Source organism: Trematomus bernacchii, unplaced genomic scaffold (genome assembly GCF_902827165.1).
Source record: "Trematomus bernacchii unplaced genomic scaffold, fTreBer1.1, whole genome shotgun sequence".
Lineage (NCBI taxonomy): Eukaryota > Metazoa > Chordata > Actinopteri > Perciformes > Nototheniidae > Trematomus > Trematomus bernacchii.
Window position 1 is genome coordinate 2030361 of NW_022987564.1, and position 23672 is coordinate 2054032.

Genomic DNA, 23672 nt, shown 5'->3' on the forward strand with positions numbered 1-23672 from the left:
GTCTTAAAATCCCCACAATGCTTTGCGCACGGACCAATTTCCCCAAATCTGTGGTGGAAGATGTAAGGCGGGGCCTCTCATATGACGCACACCTGCACACTTGCTCGCCTGTTCCACTCTTCGTTTTCCGAATGCCAGGAAGTATTCTTGCCTCGCTTCTGAAGCAAGTGACTCGGAAGACATGTGCTACCAAGCAAGCGTACTCGACATTGAGAAACACCCAGTTTGTCTTTCAGTTGTCGTCAGAGTCTTGATGAAAGTATTTAGAGATAATTTTGTTTTTTCACCTCGTTGTGCCTGGCCCAGCTCTGTGAATTCTGGGTTAATTGACAATAAACGACTTGTATTGAAATAAACGTACTTCTGCACTGCACCTATCTTCTTAGTTCTCCAGCCATGACCGTTTATTACGTTTATTAAGTTAATTAAGTTAGAAAACTGAATTTGTATCTAAACAAGAAACCAAATATTATACATGTTTATGGCTTAGATTTCTTGAGAATGGAAAGAATAAATAGAGAGGAAATAAATATACAGTCTATGGATTTTCCCTCCTGAAAAAAATCCCAGCGTATTTATTTAAACATTAGAGGACAGATGAATACATTATGTAAATGAATACAGTTCTGCATGTGCCATTTCCCTCACATAAACTGCTACACACTTCATCAAAGATGGATGTGTGTACCTCATGCATACTAAAATATACACAGTTTTATAGAAATAAAAAAACGTAATTATAAATAATTGTTTAAGGTTGTTTGCAAATTGCATCATTCCTTAAAATGTCAATAAGAGGCACATTTATAAACTTATATTTAATGTTTCTAATGAGAGATGAATTTAATCATTATTTCTATTTGAGCCATCATCCTCCTGTGTTACTTATCTTTTAATTTTACCCTGAATTATAAAGCACTTTGTAAAAATCTATTTTAATATGAGCGCTATAAATTAACCATTGATCATCTTTCTGACGTTTAATAATGATAGCTTAGATATCACTGCAATAATGGTCCACAGATATATGTGATGAATTAGTGCTGCGAGCAATATTAATGGCCACAGCCGTGCAGAACGGTCATACGTATGACTGCCGTTGTGCTTCTGTTGGCATTTTAGCGAAAGTGACACAATCTGTTAAATTACACATACAGTATTCACAGTTCTATTGAGTGGTTTAATGGCGTTCATAAGGAAACAGCTGGTAATGGTGCTTTTCTGCATCCATTTAAAGGTGGGGTAGGTCATTTTGGAGAAACCAGCTCGAGTGCGCTAGAATTTGAAAATACACAGCCGGAAAAAATCTGCCTCTTCCTTACAGAGCCCCTCCTCCAACACACACGAACGCGCACATGACCAATGAGGGCACGGGATAATTTTGTGCACAGATGGAAGGCTGACAGGCAGGTAGGCCATCCAGTTATTTTAGCCGGGCCGGCTAAAATGATTGGTCGTGCTTTTTACAGCACTACGGCTTCCACAGATGACATTTCTTTATGGATTTTTTGTCAAAGCACTTAAGATATTCATTGCTATCGGGATGTTAAGAGCATTCCATGGAAGATAACAAAAAGTGTATCTCGAGCCGGTTTCTCAAACTTACCTACCCCACCTTTAAGGACAGATATAGGGTAGAAAATAATAATATAATAATAATACACTATATTTGTATAGCACCTTTCATGCACAAAGCAACTCAACGCGCTTTACAGAACAAGAAGAAAACACAACAACAATATTAAAATAAATAGAAAACAAGATAAAACATCAACAGTGATCCTAATGAAATAAAAAACATGGACAATGATACAAGTGAGAATTGAAAGTTAACCCAAAAAAAAAAAAGCCATCTGAAAAAGATAGGTTTTTAAATGAGGCTTGTCCGTCCAGCATTATAAAACCTATGGTTAGTCGTTTTACATTTTCCCAGTTTTTTATGATATTTAATAGTTTCTTTTATTTTGCATATTGACGGGCTAATGTGCCATTTTATTTGTGTTTTACAGCTGTATTTGTCTGCCTGTATTGTCTGTGTTTTATCTGTTGTAACCTTTGTTCATGCTGCCCTTCTTGGCCAGGTCACTCTTGTAAAATATATTTTAATCTCAATGAGTTCTGGTTAAATAAAGGATATATATAGATGGTGCATGTCGTTTTTTGCCTCTGGCCCCTGCACTGCATTGCTAATGAAAAGTTCACTCTAGCATGCAGAGTACCTGTTTGTCTCAACGTATAATTTCCTGTCGAGGAGTTGTTGCTAAATGCTATGCAGGGTTCCCCATTAAGGATTCCAAATATTGAGGTTAAAAGTCCCTGCAGTGGAGTGGAGGAGCCGTGGAGAATACATGCTGTTTGTTTGTCAAGGAGCTCATCAGGCTCTGTAGAGGAGACCCAGGATCTCACCGGGCCCTTCAGAGCAGATCAGAGTGAGGGAGACACTCAGAGGGAGAGGTTATTTTACAGTGAGGAAATAAACAGTTCAGTTGGTGTTAATGCCAACCCAGTCTCACAAGAAAACATGTAATAGCTACGTTGGTCCACAGGGCAAGACGTACTATGTTCACAAATAACCCTCTCAAAACGTGTCTTGGATAAAAAAAATGTTCCTATTCATTTCTAATGACCAGTGTCCATGTCATGTGATCGCAAACTTGGCAGTCACCCGACTTATTTTAGTGGAAAATCCTAAATTGTAGGATAGTTTGGCCATTAAAATGCCTTTTGATTCGATTTGTAGCGAGAAGTGTATATTGTACTTTTAGAATCTACAATACAATACAATACAGCTTTATTTATAAAGCACTTCAGACCAAAGTGCTGTACAGTCAAATAAACAAACAAAAAATCACACAGCAGAGGCCTGTACTACGAAGCCGGATTTTCGCTTAGCCGGCTGACTTCAGGGAAAACTCGGGCTTTCCGGTCCTACGACGCTGGTTCTCTTTTTAGCGGGCTAGATCTCCATGGTAACTTATGCTGAGCGGCAAACCTGCTCGGGAGGAGGTTAGGTTGCAGGCTAAGAGATCAACTCAGTGAAAGCACCGCCTGCTGACCAATCAGAGCTCCGTGTGCGGAGTTTAAAGCGATCAAGTCATATTACAGGATAGAGGAAATACAGAAAAACTGCCGTTGCAGGAAAGACGGCCAGCAAAAATCAACTGACTGTGTGAACGTGAAAATTAATAGAATATCCCCTCCCATCTTCAGAGCAATCTGACTATTATAACATTAGCGTTAAGAAAGCTTACTTAAATATCTGCCACAACATAAGTAACCGGATCAGAGTAACATTAAGTACAGTCCGCGGCACTGTGAGTGCAGACGTCGATGTGTCCCATTATCATTCATATCATATCACATCATAATGTATCATATATTTCCTTATCTGAGTCAGCTTCTTGAGCCGTATCTGGCCGTGCAACACTCACAGTGTCACATACTGTATGCAGAAGTATTATTTTAAGCAACACATTAAGTTGACGAAACACTCGAGTCAAATGTAATTAAAGTCAGATCCACTCGTGTCTTGGACGGGGCAGTGATTTCATAAACCTGTTAATGTACGCATTCAAACACTTTTTCTTTTACCAGCTGTATTCACCTTGCAGGTGCAGCTATGTGGCTTTTATCCTGGATAAAGTGTTTAAGTCATGGATGTTTAAAGTTTAACTTCTTCATATTTGACTAATATTAAAGTTCACTTTTCATTCAGGAAGTATGACGCTGCGCTGTCAGTACGCTTGTCCATGTTTGAGATTGGTCGAATGCTCCAAATACCACCCCTTTCATGTGAACGCGCACCTAACTAGATAGGACACGGCTGGCTTGAGCGATCCACTTGATAACCAGCGTCGTAGTACAGTTTAGCCAGAGCGCGTATGTTTTGGATTGGGCCAACCGGCTAACTCAAACATATCCAGGTTAGGTTGAACCAGCTTCGTAGTACAGGCCTCTGGAGAGTTCATAGAGAGAAAAATAAATAAAACGAGGCCACGCTTTATTAACTCGTGCGGACGATATACTTTCTCGTTCGCACAAGATACTTTCTCGTTCGCACGAGATACTTTCTTATGGTAAAACACATCAAACTGCCCGATTATTACGCCATATTATTAGTTTTATGAAGAATATGTCCGGTCGCCAGGGTGTGTGTGTGCTTAACTAACCCTAACAAACGCGATCTCGCTAAGCGGTCCTACGAAGCTTGTTATCAACTCAGTAAATCAACCAGGGTTTCTCTGTCCGGCTGAGAGCGCGTTCACGTGAAAGGGACGGGGTTAGCAACATTTGACCAATCACAAACATGGAGAAGCGTGCTGACAGCGCAGCGTCATACTTCATGAATGCATATGAATATTATAAGGTATTTTTATTGTATGTACAGCACTTTGGCTCGACCAAAAATCGTTTAAAAAATGTGCTATATAAATAAAACTTGATTTGATTTGATTTGAATAGTAAATAGCAAATCCTGCTTCGTAGTACAGGCCACTGGTGCCGCAGAGATTTCATAAAGTGAAGGAGGTTTTCCTTCTATAAAACAGCTGTGGGCAGCAGATACTGTGAGAGTCACGGACAGGAATTCATAGATCAAAGCAGACTGGTTTACAGACTCTTCTGTTTTGCGAATCCGGTGCTTAAACAAATAGCTCTAAACCCCTGGCCAAAATGTCCCGAAATGAAGTCCGAGTTTGAAATATATCTCAAATAATGTATGCACTGCCATTTCTCCACATAAACATAACAGTCTGCAATGAAACGGTTGTCTCCTCTGTGCTCCACTTCCTACTTGGCGCACCGGTAACTTTCTCGTGCGAACGAGAAACTAACAAAATACTTTCTCGTGCGCACAAAGTAGTATTTTGTGCGAACGAGAAAGTATATTGTGCACACAAGATACATTTTTTCCCTCTCATGAACCTTTAGGGGCTCCGTATATAACACTATACAGCTGCATTTAAATCGATCAGGAGTCCGGTATAAAATGGATGTTTATTATTTCCTATCATAAATTAAACTTGCGTGTAAATGATGAAGCAACGACAGACTCAACGCGTCCCCACCCTGTGAGGCAGATCATGTAGAGCAGGGGTTCCCAACCCCCGGTCCGCGGACCGGTACCGGGCCGCAGAGGTGTTACTGCCGGGCCGCGAAATAGCTGTGAGTTTATCGTAATATTTGCAGAATTATAAATATATAAAAATATTTTATCATAATATTTTTTCAAAAAGTGTTTAATTTTCGCACCTATGCCACCAGTCATATTATTTCATCCAGTAGCTAGTTAATCTTTCACCAGAAAACCGTTGAAAATGGCTTTTATGATGAGGGATTCGGCGGCTCAGCCTTATAAGGTCTCCTCTCGTGCGCACGAGCTTGTTACCGGTGCGCCAAGTAGGAAGAGGAGCGCACAGGAGACAACCGTTTGATTGCAGACTGTTATGTTTATGTGGGGAAATGGTGGTGCATACATTATTTGAGATATATTTCAAACTCGGACTTCATTTTAAGGACATGTCGGCCAGGGGTGTAGAGCTATTTGTTTAAGCACCGGATTGGCAAAACAGAAGAGTAAACCAGTCTGCCTTGATCTATGAATTAATGTCCGGGACTCTCACGATCTGCTGCCCGCAGCTGCTTTATAGAAGGAAACCCTCCTTCACTTCTTAAAACGGCTGCAGCATCCGGAGGCAGCGGGACGTATACTCCGCTTCTGAGAAGTGCAGCACCAGTATGACTGTGTTTAACTTCATCAGAACAGCTTAAGAGTGACTGCAGGCTGCTACGTGTTAACCACACACACCTATACACACACATCTACACACATCGAACTGCCCGATTACTCCCCCTTTTATTAGTTTTATGAAGGAGATGTCCAGTCAGTCACCAAGGCGCATGATGTGTGTGTGTATGTGCTCTGCTCAGCTCAGCTCTGTGTGTTCGGTGTGTTTGTGTCTGTCCGACACCGGCATTTGTTTTCAAATGTTTATGAACAGTAATTTACACACATATGGCTAACTCCATATATGCGGCTGTTCCCAAAATAAATTAGTTTAATCTTAATCTCGATGTAGTGCTAATGCTGTCGGAGTGCACCGGAACGAACGACACTATCATAATATCTTCTGAAAACAAATGCCAGTGTTCATAATGCGGCTTCTCCTCGTTTTCCCAGCATTCACTGGATTATCCGTAAATCATACAAACAAAACCAAAACGTTAATTTATCTGTTTTCCCGTTTTGGTTTAAAAACTGAATAACGTCGGTTTTTTGGTTTTCCGAAAAACCAAAAAATGACACCGGTTCTTTTTTAAACTTTGTTAATATGTTTTGGATGCATATTGTTCTAGTATTTGTTCAGGCTGTTACATACAATTAGCCTCTGTTGCTACCTGCTGGTGGTGAGTAAATATTAAAATCAGTTAAAATTGACAACCGGTCCGCGATTTTTTTTTAATGTATCTGCCGGTCCTTGGCACAATAAAGGTTGGGAACCCCTGATGTAGAGGTAATTCGCTGTCCTTTTTAATTCAGCAGCACATCCCTTATGGGCCATTATCTGGAAGCAAATTCGACAGAACAAAGTACTCTGTGAAGATTTTTGGCAAGTAACTCTGATGAACAAGGAACAAAGTGTAAAGTGCTGAGCCATGTTTTTTAGCAGCATAATTGGAAGGCGCACATTGACAGAGCTGAGTGAGCGGCATTATCCGATCTTTCTCTTTTGTCATTGAATCTTTGAGTACAAAAGTGTGTGTACACATTGTTAGTGAGGCTATATAGTTTTCCCCCTGAGAAAAACCTACTGTGTAACGGTTCTTAAAAAATAATTTAGATGCAGGTATAAAAAGGCTTCATAATGACACTATTAAGAGTATTAAAATAAATACAAAATATAAAATGAACAGACACACACACGATAGCAGATGAAACTGTGCTGGCTAAGAAAGATGCAATCCAATAAATGTTTTTGTCTTCAAAATTGGTCACTTTCAACATGTGATTTATGGCATTTGGATACAGTCAGACATTTATAATTCCTCTCGGAGGCCTTTTCATATGCTCAGTATTGAAATATAGCCTCTCACCAACAAGCCGGGTTGGCATTATTTACATAAGTCCAGGTTGTTTATTTCTGCCCAATTCCCCCCCTCCCCTTCCTTCCTTCATTTCCACCCGTCCTTATTTCATTTTCACTCCTCCTGGTGATTTACCTCCCAGACCTCTATTTATCCACCACTAACAAATTGGGTTATCACGCTCCACCACTCTCCTGCTCCTCCTCTCTCTCTACCCTTTACCTGCCTTCCCTTTCTTTTCTCAACACCCCCCCGTCCTCCGCTTCACCCCCCCCCCCCCCCCTCCAGCCTTGGCAGCTGACTTATGAGATGCCATGTCAAAGTGAGAGATGATGTCTGCCATGGAGGATATGTGTGTGTGGTTTAGGCAGTGTTTGCGTTGAGAGGTTCTGTATGAGTGGGCTTACTGTATATGTGTGGAGGATTGGTGCTCCTGTTGTTCTGCACCGCTGCTGCCTCCTCTGGCTGTGACTGTATGACAGGAGGCTGGCCTATGACAGGTCAGGTGTGTGTATGTGTGTTCTTGGTCTTTGAGATGTCATATATTAAATATTTCAGCGGTTACCTCACATCATTCGGATTCTGGAACCAAATAAATGGTGTGTCTGCTACTGTACATTGAAATCTTGATGTGGTGTGTATTGTTTCTGTGTTGGTGTGTATGTAAATGTGAACCCTGGCTGTCAGACTACCAGTTGTGTCCATACAGGGCTTCACAAGCTAATGTGGGCTTGACATTTTAGCTTGGGTGACAGAGTGGGTGTGAAAGGCCAAGAGCTGCTGCTCACAAAAGCCTTTCTGCAAAATGTACCAAGCTTTAACTACAGATAAAGGCTTTCTCGAGAAGCCTTAAAGTCAAGAGGCACTCCAGTACAGAATGTGTAAAAATGTGAAGAGAACCACTCTCACATCCTTTTTGTTCCAAGTGCATAATAGTAATGTTCTCTTGAAGAAGAAGATAATGATTTTGGGCAAAATTGTTATGTATCACAGAGTGGGAGTAATTTGGTTTGCAAAATGTTTGTTGTGTAAATCACAAGTTTGATCATAGTGACATATTATATTGGTTCTGTGGACAACTTTACAATTTTCTCCCGATATCCTGTCAAGATAAGAATTTGATATGTTTGGATTCAGGGGCCTGTAATATGAGAACATATCATTAACCGTTTAACACAACCAGTTCCATTCATATTAAACTCAATACAACCCACTCAAATTGAAAATGTCAGTACTGGGCCTTTCCATGAATATTATTTTAAAAGAAAATATGTAATCTTAATAATAATAAAACCACTGCTAAAAATTGAAAATGTGATGAGTAAACATGATGAATTGTTATATCAATCCAGATAAATGGATAGTTACACCCTTACCAAGAGTTATTTGTCAGAGGTTAAAAACACCCAAGCTGTGTATTCTTAAAGTGAAATTAATACGTTAAACATATTTCTATTTTCGCACAACAATTGCAAAGATATCCGTTCCATAGTGACTAGTGGTCCAAAACTCAGCTACTTGCTATTAAAGGTTGGTTTTCGCTGACAGTGCATCAACTTTGAGTGAATGAGTCATTTTAAAACTTTTTAGCCTTAAACCATAACATGTTGGTGAAAGCTCCGGAAAACAATAGTGAGAAAACCTTCAGTTTAATCATTCTCTTAGACTGTGAACAAAAGTTGTTGTTGTACATTTTTACAAACAATTCAAATGACAGAAAGAATTAATGCTCGAGGCGGTAGAACATCAAGTCAGTGTTCTACAATGTTTTTGTTCTGAAACACAGTCTATTTTTAGTGGGGCAATAAAATCAGTACAAGTTGTTCTGTAATTATATTGACTGTTTTGTTTTGGGAAATGTTGACGAAGTTGGGAGCTTCAATGGTAAAAGCATTGTGTTTAATAGAGTCCATCTGTGGTATGACGCAAATGTGTTATAGATAACCAATAACTGTTGGTAATGCATTAAAAGTTAAACATATTGTAACATATTGCTTTTAGTTAAATATAAAACTCACATAAACCTATTATAAAGTATGTCAACACCAACGATTTCATCAGGCACAGCAGTGGGCATACAAAACAGCAATGTAAACATGATAAGCTGTACTTTTGATACCGAGTAGCAGCTGCAGCAGCTATCAGATATTATGTGGAACAGATTTTATGAGTAAACGTTACTGTGTAGCATAGCAATCGTGCGTAGAAACTAAATGGCATACAAAGTGGAAGTTACCCTCACACATCATACTTCATTTGTGTCTTCGGCACAAGAACAAAGCTACTGTATGGATTCTTTTATTTTCTAACTACAAAGAGCCCTGACACCCATGGCGCTGAATACAAAGTGCTCACCAAACAATGCAGGGTCCTGGTTTCAAGTGGAGAAGTAAATCCAAGTCCTTTTAAATTGTTGAGCATTTATGTTGTTGTTTTGTGTCTTTGTGTGGTAATAGTGTGTCTCTAATGGCGCATTTCCACTGCAGCGCGTAGCACGGTTTAAGCGTGCCGTGCCAAACCCGGCCTGTTTTTGTTGCGTTTCCACTAGGGGTAGTTCCGGCTAACGGGTACTGTTTCACAGTTTTTCTGGCTCTCCAAAATCGAGGTTCTTTCCGGGCCAACAACCGGGCTGAATATGCTAAACTAGTGAGAGAATCGCTAGGGGGCTACAACTACAACACAATGAACACATTTTACCGTTATTTAATTGTAACACACGTTTCAAAATGATGCCGAAGTAACAACATACTGATACCGGTTAGTAAAAACCATGAATTAATGCTTTGACAAGTCTGCAGACAGACGGCAGACGAAAAAACCTGTTAAAATGCGTGTTTTCTGAATGGAGATCGGCTAAGCTAACGCAGCATATGCTCCGACCGTCCACACTCACAACAACGGCCTATACAGACATAAATAAACCAGCGACTGTATTCACCATGACACAGACAGTCTGTGGTTTGTACTTGTTTAACTTTTGTCTAGTTTCTGAACAGATATGAGGAGCTGTGAGCTCTGAGTGCTAACGGCTGATGTTGGTTTTCTGTGGTTTGCATTGAAGATGACGTCACGGCTCCGCCTACATGGCGTTACTATAGTTACTACCCCAGCTACTAAACTGTAATGAAAACGCAGCATAAAGTGACCCTGGCCTAATAAGGCCTAACTATACCGTACTAAGCCGTGCGAGGCCCTGCAGTGGAAATGCGCCATAAGTGGTCCTTGTCTGTGTAGTTGTTCAGTCTTTGTTGCAGTTTTTTTGTCCCATTTTGAGTCTCTTTGTTTAGCTGTTTATCAGCTTGTGTCTCCTTTTGAAGACGTTTTGCTTATAATTGAGGTTGTACCTATTTTCATAGTTCTTGTGTGTTTCTTTCTAGGTGCCTTTGTGTCTCTTTGCAGTTGTTTTCACATCTCTTTTACAGTTGACTTATGTAGTCCTTTTTTGTCTCTTTGTTTTATGTTTCCTCGTTGTCATTTTAAATATCTAACTGGTTGGTACTTGTCTCTTTGAGTGTCATTTTGTAGATGCAGGCAAAGGTGACCCCTCACCCATGTGCAGTAATGTCATGTTCAGAAAGCCAGTGAGAGATCATGTGCTTGTCATTGCATTATCCTTCTGATAAATTAGTAAAAGGACAATATCCTTATCTAGCTTCAGTTAATCTTGAGTTTTGTGTTTCCTGCTTCCAGTACTCATGGTGGGAAGCTGGTGAGGGATCATGTCTTTGTTGCTGCACTAACAACTGTCACTTTTTAGGATTGTAACACACAAGGTGGTTGGCCATTACAATATATGAATAAAATAATAAAAAAATGCTTGGAACATATTGTCTGACACATTCATAATGGAAGAATGAACGATTAGCATACCTGCAGGTTTCCAAATTGCCGGTAAGATTTCACTGATGGCTTTTAAAGCATTGCTGATTATACCCCCCCCCGGCTGTAGCACACACCCTTCAATTCCCACTGAGGAGAATACAGCTATACATTACTTTGAGTCAGGCCCTTTCTTTCTTCCAGAGCCAAGTTTGAAAAATAAAGGTGATCAGCCTTACTCCATCAAAAAGCCTCTACTCTTCCAGAACAGTCCGCCGGAGGAGAGATCAAGCACGCTGAATCAATACATTCTTTTAAGTTAGTTTGAGAAACTTCTATAGCCTCACGAGTAGTCCTAACCCAAACCTACACCTATTTTATTCTATCCACTTATTAGTTCTCCTGCACAGTCTACCTTCTGCTCCGTTTAGTAATGAAGATTATTTACATTACTCTGTTTAGCTTAATTGAATCACGCCTGTAGTAATGCCACACAAGTCGTTTATAATAGCATGTTAACAATCTTTTACCTTTTAATAGTAGAGCTTCATTCATTTATAAATTAGGCCTGTTGCTGGCAGGGTGTTAAAACTGTTATGTGTTTATCACCGGTTGGCTCAGCAATCAGTCAGTCCATAAAGAATGAACAGATGTCTTTTACAGGCTCATAAAGTATACTTGAAACAGAAAATGAAAGTGAAAAGTGAAACAGTGTTACAGGAACTCCAACTCAATCTTCCATATCAAAGAAATAGGTAACATTGACTGCTCAGTTGTGAATGCATGCTATTTAACCTTTCAGAAATAATTGATGCATCCTTGCGCAGTCAAAAATAAAATATGTAATGCTTAAATCAGTCCTATTGTTGCTGGCATGAACATTCTGTTAATATTCTATTGTCCAAAATTGGATCCATAAGCTCATTTGCTTTAATTCTGCTGCATTGCAGGCTGTAATGAAAGTGAAAGGGTGTACGTGGGAAGAAAAGGAGACACCTGCTGCAGGCTTTATTCTCCCATCTGCTGAACTTTACTTCTCAGGACCTCTGAGGTATTTGTGCATCTGTGTGGGCAAACAAAGCAGTTAGAATGATAATTATACATTCACAAATGTTTGATTTCTTTCATCTTTCCTAATTTAATTCTCCTCGCTGCTGCTGCTGAATATGCAGCATATTGAAGTTTAAAACCTTTTCATTCTTAATGAATGATAATAGATAGCGCAACATGAGGCTTTGACTTGGGCTATTGAATTTAATTAATTGAATGAACAAGAGCCAAGAGGTATGCTAATGGTGATTGATTGGTCTTTAAAAAGCGAAAATGTGTTAAAGAAAAAGACTTTCCTCACAATTGCTGCTTTATTGGACTGAACTAATCTGTAATGTCGTGGTAACGCTCTCCATGTACTGTATGGCTGCAATTCTAACTGGCAAGAAATGATTCAGCAACTTTAAAGTTGGCACCTCAGAAAGGTGTGTTAATATAAAGTGGGTGTTCATGCGTCAGCTGCTCCTATTGGTCTAGCAGCTAAGACTTTCTTGGGCATGTCATGATACCTCCACACAGATAGAAAGTACGTTAATTAGCTGCTTTGCCTGCATAACACCCGCTTGCCAGAGAAAACAAATTGTTGGACAGCAACATTTTCTTTAAAAAAAGGTAAAATTCAGAGCATCTTTGATTCACAGTCTGGGCTGAGCTTGCTTCTACGTGACTGAACATGGCTGACAATGTTGAGCTGAGGGTAGGCCTCATATTTCCGTGACAACAGTCAGATGTATTGGTCATATAAGAGCAGTAAAGAGTGCTGGCAATTAGCTAGCCTGACAGAAACTCACAGAGACATGCGTGCGCCATCATGTAATGGCTAAAGAAAACAAGAAAAGGAAGCTTGGACTATAACACACACAGGTTGTCACTTATTTCTCTTCCTTCCGTATGTTACTCCAATATTTCTTAACAAGGAGTTATTTGCTGCATATATAGGATCACTTTTGAATGTTGTATTTGACCTTTAAGGTTTTCAAAATGTTCATCATGTTCATTAGTTGTCGAACTGAAGAATATAATTAAATTGTACTTTTTGCATCCAAAGATACATATTAGGAGTGTGCTGTCCTTCCATAAAAGCTCCTGAGGCTGGCCCCCAGGGGTCCGCCGATAATGAGGAGTGTCATATTTTTCACTCTTCTGCTTTTCACTTAAAAAAGAATTCTAAGTAGAGGAATCAAATGCCCTTTGTCAGTCCAAACGAATGAGTTTTCATTTTATCTGTAATATCTTCTCTTCCAAAAAAGTGATAGATAGCATAATATATCAAAATGTAATTGTACTTAATTCAAACACGCTGGATCGCTTAGATGCTTGCTTGATTAAATGAAAACATTTACAGACTAGGTTGGCTCTACAAATGTAGGTATTAAATGATGTTATCCTACAAATGACAAAAACATGAAGAACATGACTGTTTGGGATACATGTGTCCTCTTTCAGAGCTCATTGCATGCTCACATGTCATTGTTGCAGAAATAGATTTTCTTCAGCCTACACCATCGTAGTGAATCAGGAATAAGGTGAGCCTGCAAGCATGAACATGCAATAAGTATATTTCAGATATATTCAATAATAATCCAGGCTCTGTATGCAACAGCACCTCAAAATTGCACTGTTTCCATCAATATTACAACATAAACACAGATTTCTTACAGATTTTCAGACTTGAAATACAACATATCTTGTACTGTTCAAACAACACATGTCGCAATCACTTTTTTCACAGATATGTAGCTGTACACAGATTTTCCTAAATTCAAACCCCACCAACACACATATTTTCAGCAACAGGCAGCCTCAGACTCACCTGAAACTGGTGTTCTCTGTGGATCTAAGAGAGTGTGGGTGTGTGTGTGTGTGTTTTGTTCTCTGAGTCTGAGCACAACGAAGCCTTAGGCCCCAGCTCCACGGGAACCCATACGGCAAAACGCATCGGAGTAACGAAAATGCAACCGCAAAAAACCTTCCGCCCACACGCAATATACACCGAATTGTGTCAAGCTCCACGAGACGGCTCCGTTTACATCCAACCGCTGGAAAAGCTGCAGTACATATGCCGAACCTGTACGTGGCGCTGTAACTTCCTCCACAAAAGCAGCAACTTCCTCCACAAAAGCAGCGAAGAAGAATGGTTGTCATGGCTGCACTTCTGTTTATTCTCCGCGGTGGGGGCGGAGGGAACCGCGCAGAGTTTTTCGCCGGTCAATGTGTGTTAAAGTTTAAATCTTCATGCTTCCTCATGCAGCAGCTGATCCAGTAAGTAAACCCGACAGTAAAAATAAACATATTTATAACTAGTTTAGGTAGTTTGAGAGGTAATTAAAATAGCTAAGGGTGATGATCTGACTTGAAGTGTGTGTTTTGCTCCCGCTGCTTCACAGCCGGAGGAGCTGCGTGTCTCCGTCCTGTCAGATTAGACTTCACTCGCGTTTATGTTCATATCGAGATAAAGATAAATAATCTGAATTCAGTGTGCAGTGTACTTTTGCGGGGGTGAGCAGCAGAGGTGGGGAGAGGCGGGGAGAGGCGAGGCTATGAAACGGGTGACCGTATAGGCGACCCCACGGCCCCGTTGGACCCCCCAGAGCGCTCCGTTCCCAGATCTATCCACCTTTGGACCCGTTGTCGTTTGCGGGGTCTGTTTCTACGTTTCTGTTACGGCGTCGTCGAGCTTAAAGGGCTATACGCATGAGAAATATGCGGATTCAACCCGTTTTCGTCCTCGTGGAGCCTAGGCCTTAGAGTCGATGCGTCTCGGTGTGTTTTTGTCAGCTTGTGACGTCTGTTGTGGATATTTTGGGCTGCCAAGTAGGTCTCACCTCATGGAGTAACAGTCATAAAGGGAAAAGGGGAAGTCAGAGAAGTCTGCAAATGATGCCTCACCCAACTGTTACAAGGTAAAACCCAAACTCCTATCCACATGCCATGGGTAATAGGGGTCCAAAAATGCCTCAGGCAGCACGCTGAAGCGGGACACACAAACACAAACATACCTGCGGGGAGATTAGCACACAGAAGCAGCAGACTCCTAACAAGGGACACAAGGTCTGTCTATCCATCTCTCATCAATATATCCATCCATTTATCCATCCATCTATCCATCTATGTGTCTCTCACATTAATCCAACCATCCAACCATAAATATCTATCGATCTCTAAATGTCTGTCTTTCTAGATATACACTAGCATCTTATTTCATGAGACAGAAAAGGGCAATTGTGAAGCAAAATCCAACACAGCCCTGCTTATGTTATCAGAAATGACTCAGTGGAATATGTCATTCAAAAAGACATGAAATGTAAATCACCACCCTGGAGCCATTTTTCCACCATTTGCTGCAATCATCTAGTAAATCTGCCTGCCGCAGTTATGTAGCAATTGCAGACTTCCGAATGTATCATGTGCCAGACATTTAGTCAAATATCATCCTACAAAGCTGGTACTAATATTGTTCATTTTGTTGAAAGTAAAACAAATGTCTGTATCAGATCGGGGTGAAACATCTGAACATGTATTTTGTTGTATTCTCTTTCAGACCTTTACCTTTGACTTTTGAGGACACATTTTTGATGTGGAAGCAAATGGAGTCTTGGTACTGTGTCGTGATTGGTTGTTTTTGCAAGGTGTATAGTGCATGGAATATCATTATTACTCCCAAGTGGTTCCACACACCAACATCCATGTTATATCCAAAGCACAAACTATCACTTTAGGCATTGCTAGTTAAATCTTCCATCTTAGCCAAACCACTGAATTGTAAAATTATAACATGGAAAAATAAGGAAAAACACAATAAAACGTTTTTTTGTAGGTTGAAAGGTTGTTGTAGTAAGGGACATAAACCAACATTTTGTCAAATATCCGGTGTATTGGCAAAACGAACCCCTGACCCTGCTTTACATGTAGCTATAGGTCATACAGACACTACTCTTGTGAGAGGAAAGTGTGTACCTCATTATTTCCAGTGGCAGATTTAGTGATGGCTATATTGAAGGAATGCATTGAAGGTTGCACTGTTGACTAATCTGCCGTAGAATACCAGCGTCAATAAATCAATCGAAGCTAGAAAACTACGGCAGCTGGATGAAATTTACGGCTTATTGTTGACTATGTGTCCTCTGCAGGGTTACATTTTATATGTATCTGACTTTGCATCTGTATGACACAACCTTGATGAAATATTAAAGTCAGTCAACCAATGTGAGGGCTTGTAATTGCCCACTGTCTCATTTGAGTGCGAGTGTGCACATGTCCTGCGTGCACTAGGTGTTGGCACTGCCATCAAAGCCTTGGTGCACCGGTTCATTTGTGGCACCAGGATTTATGCAGTCAGGCTGGTCATCACCCAAGGGACTCGCATCGAAAAAAACAGCAGTTATTGAATTTATTCATTCAATAACGCCTGGGTATCTACACTATCTCTAGACCGTAGATAACAGCAGCACAACTGACTGCACACCAGTGACAAAGCACAAGCAGGTTTATGAAGCAGTCTGATCATTATTCATGCAGCTCGTTTATTATCTCTGCCAGGGCTGGGCTAGTTAATAAAAAAAAATGCGATCAGTTACATTTACTGGATATTTCTCTTCAAAATAATAACATAATGTACCAATAATAGCACAATTAAAGGCATTCGTCTATAGGTAAAGTAACTTGTTCCATACTTATAATCATCTGTTTCAATTATCTGATATATTACAATGAAAGTAGAACAGACAAAAAGCAGATTTGCACCACTAGACAGCGTCATGGCAGCAATACTATCTCACCACTGAGCTGCACTTTTATTGTCTCGGCTTTATTAGAAGACCGCAGGGTGGTGTTGGGTTTGACCAAATGTGTGCGGTATATACTAGAAACATTGTGACAACATTGTGATGTTGCTGTTTCTCAATGTCTCCATTTCTCTCTTCCATCCTTGTGTGCAGTGTTGATTGGGGCGGCGCTGACATAAGAAACACTACTGCTGACTGACATTGTTTTTTGTTATATAACCTTGCAAAGAAATCACACCATGATCCCTTTTATTTATTGTTCGATGGTAATGAGAACATTAGTCAATTATAAAAAAGTGTTTCAAAGCAATATACTGATGCAGCTGCGTACAGCTCAGTTTCTGCCCTTTAGCCAGAGAGGCTAACATTGTAATCCTCAAGACACTGCGACACATCTCACTTCCTGCTCTCTGCTCCTTTGTTGACTTTTCGGATCCACTCGTGTGCATGACAAATAGCCAACCAATCAAAACCGAGCTTATGGTAAGAGTATTTGCTAATGTCTGCAAACACACACATCCAAAATGTCAACACTGGAAGCAGAATGCTCCGCCTGCACACATGTTCATTCATTTATTAAAAAAACGAATTGATTTAAATGTACAGTATGTAGCAAAAATCCAACATTCTTTCAATACCATAAAACTGTGTCAAAACAATCTAAATGTCGGAAAGGTTGGCTCTATATGCAGTGGACTGTGTGCCCGTAGGGGGGGTGGGGGTGACTGGGGCAGATTGAGTGACACTAACAAGACTGTAACAGGCCTGACATAACTGCCATGTAAATGTGAGGTGAGAGGTGAGAGGTGAGAGGAGGTGGGTCAATTACCCATGGACATCCAGTAATACACTGCCTCACTCGGAAGACATCTGTGTGTGTGTGTGTGTGTGTGTGTGTGTGTGTGTGTGTGTGTGTGTGGTGTGTGTGTGTGTGTGTGTGTGTGTGTGTGTGTGTGTGTGTGTGTGTGTGTGTGTGTGTGTGTGTGTGTGTGTGTGTGTGTGTGTGTGTGTGTGTGTGTGTGTGTGTGTGGTTGTAAAACCACTAGCAGAAGCTCCATTGTCTTCTCCTTCAGTTGCAGAGTTTCCCTCCCAATCAATACGCAGTGACTCTGACTTCAGTAGGTGTGAGCTGTTTCTCTTTGTTCCATACAGGGCTGTAATTAATTTGGGTAAAAATAAGTCAACAGAGTATTGCACTTCTTTTATTTGCCCTCTCAATGAAAACACAATCCACACACTATTGTTGCCAATTCTGCCACTTACTTGGGACGAGACCAAACACAAATTCCCGGTGGAAGGAACGCAAGGATATTATTTAGTGGGCTGCTTGGCGAGTGAAGATCATTGTGATGCCAGAGGCGCCTGCTCGGCATAAAAATGCTTCTCCGTTTAATACAATACATTTGAGTAAAGGAAAGCATTGTGTGACGACTGGTCGGCCGCACCACATTAAGCTGACTTAACAGACAGAGTATTCTCATGTTCAGTAGCCCTACAGCTCTCGTTGACATTTTTCTCCAAGGAATTGACTGCTGATGGTTTTCTTCACCCAAAGGACCTCTTCCTGTTCTGTCTCTGCTGTGTGGAAAAGCCCCGGCAGCGCGTGAGTCCTTGTATTTCTAACCTCTTCTGTCCAATTTACTGTGGCCACGTGTCACACACTATTGCATGTCTGTCTTTGGTCCAATTGGCATTCACACACACTCACTGTATGTACGTGCGCACATATTTACACACTCGAACGCACCCACACACAATCAGAGAAATAGGTATCATCTTGTGAATGCTTTGGAAGCCGTGAAGATGAAAGCCTGAGGGGAAATGGATGTGAGTTGAATTGGAGACTTTACCCCTCTCTTTCCAGTGAAGGAGACATGTAAGGATCACTGTCACTCTCTCTCTCTGCACATCACTCACACTGTTGCAGGTCTTTTATCACAGGAATATACGTGGCTGTGAGTCTGATCCATTCGGATACATGTGCACATGCTAGAAACATGTTACTGCATGTGAATGTGATGATGTAATTCACAGCCTATTACCTTTTGAATCTTGTTTTCTTGTTATCATTAACCTTGTTTTTCATCTCATTTCTTTCATCAGTCACACAGTGTGTAACTGATTCGGTGTAGGCTTGAACTTAATTCACAGCAACTGTGGATGAGCTCAGAGAGGAAGAACAGTGCGGTTTGATAGAGTTCATACATCTTATGTATGAACTCTATCACAGATATGTCTATCTTATGAAACTTCAAAAAAATAAATTTTAGACAGTTGTGCCTAAAACCCCTTCACTTTTCTAAAATCATAGTACACAATTTCCTCAAGTGGATAGTTGCTTCAGAAATCCGTGTACTACATAATCTGCCACCATTATCACAGATGAACCAGAAACGACGTCATTCATATACAAAAGTACACATTGTACTGCCAATCAATGTTGTTTTTCAGCCACCGGTTGCCACTTACCTCTGTGATGTTTGATTACGGTTATTATTAACATTCTTGTGAAATTGTTGAAAAGTAATGTTTCTCTAGGCAGGTGCTGGCTTTTGAATATGCCTTGTGTAAGGAGAGAGAAGCTTCCTGCTACTCAAACAGAAAATCCCCAAAGGCTCTCTGCGGTTTGTTCTATCATTAATTTCATTGTCTTTTTTCTCTTCTTTTGTCGTTTCCTCTTCTTCATGTTTTGGTTTTATGGTGGGTAGTTACTTATAAAGTGCATACCGCTAAGGATAACAACCTCCATCTCAACATCAGCAAAACAAAGGAGCTGATTGTGGATTACAGGAAGCAGCAGGGAGAGGGACACGCCCCCATCGCCATCAATGGGACTACGGTGGAGAGAGTCAGCAGCTTCAGGTTCCTTGGGGTCCACATCACTGAGGACCTGACATGGTCTCTTCACACCACCACCATCACCAAGAAAGCTCGACAGCGGCTCTTCTTCCTCCGCAGACTGAGGAGGTTCAAAATGGATCCCAGGATACTCTGCAACTTCTACAGGTGCACGATAGAGAGTATCCTCACTGGCAGCATGACGGCCTGGTACGGCAGCTGCACCGACCTCGATCGTAAGGCTTTACAGAGGGTGGTGAAAACTGCACAGCACATCACCAGGACGGAGCTGCCATCCATGGAGGACCTTTACTCCCAGCGGCTCACGAAGAAATCACTACGGATTATCAAAGACCCCCATCACCCCAGCCACAAACTGTTCTTTCTGTTGCCGTCTGGCAGACGTTACCGCAGCATCCTGGCAAAGACAAGAAGATTCGGAGACAGTTGCTTCCCGCGGGCAGTGAGACTGTTAAACAATTGAACTGCTGAAACAATTTCAAAACATTCATCTGCTACTCAGTAATATATATCTACTATCTAATATATCTACTATCTAATATATATCATTCCAATAACTTGTATATAGACTCGTACTGCACTATTCCACATACTCACTTTATTTTAGAACTATTTTTCTTTTTGTATTACTTTTACTATCTGTATTATTATTATGTTGCATTGTTGGAGAAGCCTGTGACCTAAGATTTTCAACGACATAATTACTCTGTAGCTATGTTAGTTTGACAATAAAGAACCTTGAACCTTGAACCTAACTACTGTGCTTTAGGGAGCGAGTGAAAGGTCTAGGTAGGATATTGTCCCTGGGTTATGTTATCATCAGGTAAATACTCTTCTTCCTAGATCTTGTCAGCCTTTTCCAACCACTTTAAAAACTATTATAATGTAGTACAGTACATACACAGAATATTCTTACATTAATGTCACTTATTCTGTCTTTATTGTAATGTAAACTTCAATCATTTCGATAATACAACAGGTAAGAGGGATGTAATACAACATATCTGTTTTGACAAGAATGTTACATTTTATTTTTTGTATGTACACTGCAGTCTACAGAACAACAGAGAAAGACAAGAGTGGACATCTGCCATCTTCTCCTTTGTGTTATCATGAATCAGTCCACCTTGAACTCAAGGTATGTGAATTGGGCAATATGTTTGCATGTAATGTACAGTATAAGCTGTGTTAATGGACACAGTCTCAAATAATCAATACAGTTGACAAAGGGCATTTGCTCTTATATATATATTGTGGCACAAAGTATCTTTCTTTACTTCTTCTTTCTTTCTTTCATGTAATGTGTGGTTAAAGGACAAGGTAAACATCAATGGGGTGGTTTATTGTTCATAATAGATAGAGTGATGCAGTTGTCTCAGTGAAAACAGAGTTGTTATGGCAATTACAGCCTTGATGTGGGTGGTTTACTTTATTTGTTGTACAAAGTGTTAATGATTGCACAGGCAGCCACACATGATTATTCAGCAGCAGGAGAATCAAACTAATTTGGGCTGCTGATGCAGATTACAGAAATCAATGAGGGAGAGAACCGAGGAAAGGAAGCCAACCAGCAAGCGTTGAATGAGAGACGTGGGGAAGAACATGAATTATAACAGAAGAAAGATGGAGTTCAGCCGAGACGTTTTGGGGATCTGCTTCAGCAACTGCAAACAAACAAACACTTTGGGAATCATAAATGAAACAGGGTGGGTCAAAGGTCACATTTGGGGCAGGATTCCCCACCTCAGGTCACATTTAAATATCACATTACATTACATGTCACTTGTTAGATGCTTTTATCCAAAGCGACTTACACACATTCAGTACTGTGGGCAATCCCCAGAGGAGCAATTTGGGGTGAAGTGTCTTGCCCAGGGACACAACGACATGCTGACTGCAGTGGGACTTGAACTTGCTATCCCCTTGCTATCCCCTGATTCAAAGTTCAGCGCACTAAGTTCAGCGCACTATCCCACTGAGCCACAGCCTCCCGTATAAAGTAAACTTCTTCTAAACTACACTTCAGATGGATATATTGCTTATATTTTTCACTCCACTACATGTATGTATTATTCAGCTATACTTGTTCTTAATTCTAGCAACATTAGGATGGTACTAAAGATCAGGAAAACAACTTTTAGAAACTTCGACCACCCAACATCTTGATTCTTAGGAAATAATCCAACACTAAAACACACAATCATGTAAAATGCTGAAAGGGGAACTCTGTACAATGGATAGTGGAAATATTGGATAGTCAAAGCTGCACTCATTTATAGTTTAACATTGACGATGGATCAAACAACTTATTGCAAGAGGTCTCTCAAACTTTTTATATTATTTCTTGCTAGTTTTTGGTGTATTTCAGCAACATTTTCGGTTTTGCAGCCTTGGTTTATATTTTCTTCACACATCAATCTGGTATTTGATTGCAGCAGGCAAGCAAATGAAGTTAAAATAAGATATTAAAGTGGAATGAAGGGTGAACGTTGTTATTATGTTCCCTATATACACTTTTTAAACTGTGTCAATGGTGTTTTTAAAGCTTCTGATGTCCCCAAGTCGGCCAAAAAAACGTATTCCACTTCTTTGTAAAGGCCCGGACACACCAAGCTGACACCAAAGAACTGACACAGACGGACCCCCGACTGTTGTGTCGCCTCACTTCTCTGCGTCTTGGCCATGTGTCGCACTGGAACACACCGCAAAGACTTCAGCCGACGGCCAGCTAGCACGTACGAACTGCGCATGCGTGAGTGGCAATAACTCTCCTTACCAGCAGGCGGCGGTAGTGTGTATTCGTCATTCAAAAGAGGAAACAACCGGAAGACAGACTGCGTGATACACCAAGAGAAGAAGAACAGACTGCGTGATATAAACAAACAACAAATAGCGTGTGCGTTCCATTTTCACTCTACAGCGAGAAGCTCACGGGGCTTTCCCGAACCTGTGTCGAGAGCTGGAGGTAAATGAAATCTCAGATTTGCCTTCTTAATAGTTTGTTTGGGTCCCTCACTTCCGTTTCGCTTCTCATGCACTGATTCGCTAAGCTGAACAGCCAATCAGAGTGATTTATTTTGCCGACAGCCCACCGATTTGACATGTTGAATCCGTGGGTTTTCGGCCGAAAAGGCGTCGGCACGGCTGAAAAGACACGACGGTGCAGGACACACCAATCTGAGTAGGGCGTGTCAACGCTCATCGTCGGCCTGACGCCCATCGACGGCCAAAATCGGCTTGGTGTGTCCGGGCCTTAAGACACACAGACCCCCAGTAACTATGCCAGACCAATACACAACATCAACTTTTGTACATTTCACACTTGATCCTGAGCAGGAGATTCTGTGCTTGGGTTGTAATTGAGCAGCTTTTTGTGTTGTTTATCTCCGTGTCACGCCTTAAAGGTCAGGGCATAATCACAGGCCTCGACATCACTCCAGCACAAAGAGAAAGCAGATGATCACCGGAGGAAAATGTCAGCCAGATATAGAGTGCTGATTGTCCATTAGAACAAGGCTGTGGCCAAGACTGAATAAGATTAGTCTGGACCTCAGTCCTTTAGCTCCACTCGACAAGGTCACACAACTCCACAAATACACACACTGATTGTGAGGAAAATATAACCTTGATTTCATGTGTGTGTATGAGTGTGTGTGGGAGAAATATGTTTTGATTAGGAAGTGTGCCCCCTCAGTAGAGACCTCATTTCACTTACTGTATTATTTTTCACACCTTGTATAACTCTAGTATTCATCCTTTATTCTCACATGTATACAATATGCATTTAATTTATTTGCACTGATATTTTTTGAAGTATTCATGTACGTTTCGACCTTGTCTGCGCCAATCTGAAGTCTGCATTATTGGATCCACAACCTGAAGGGAGCCTTCAGGTTATTGCCCAGAATATCTACCTCCATTTTCAAGGTGCAAACACAGGTTCATGATTAATGCAGACATAGAGGCGCCACAGTTTCATTCTAGGTGGGAGATGAAAAGTATTCCTGTTAAGCTAAGTAATAGCCTCATAAGGAAATGAATACATATAAGCCTCTGAATATTCAAACTGCAGAACAT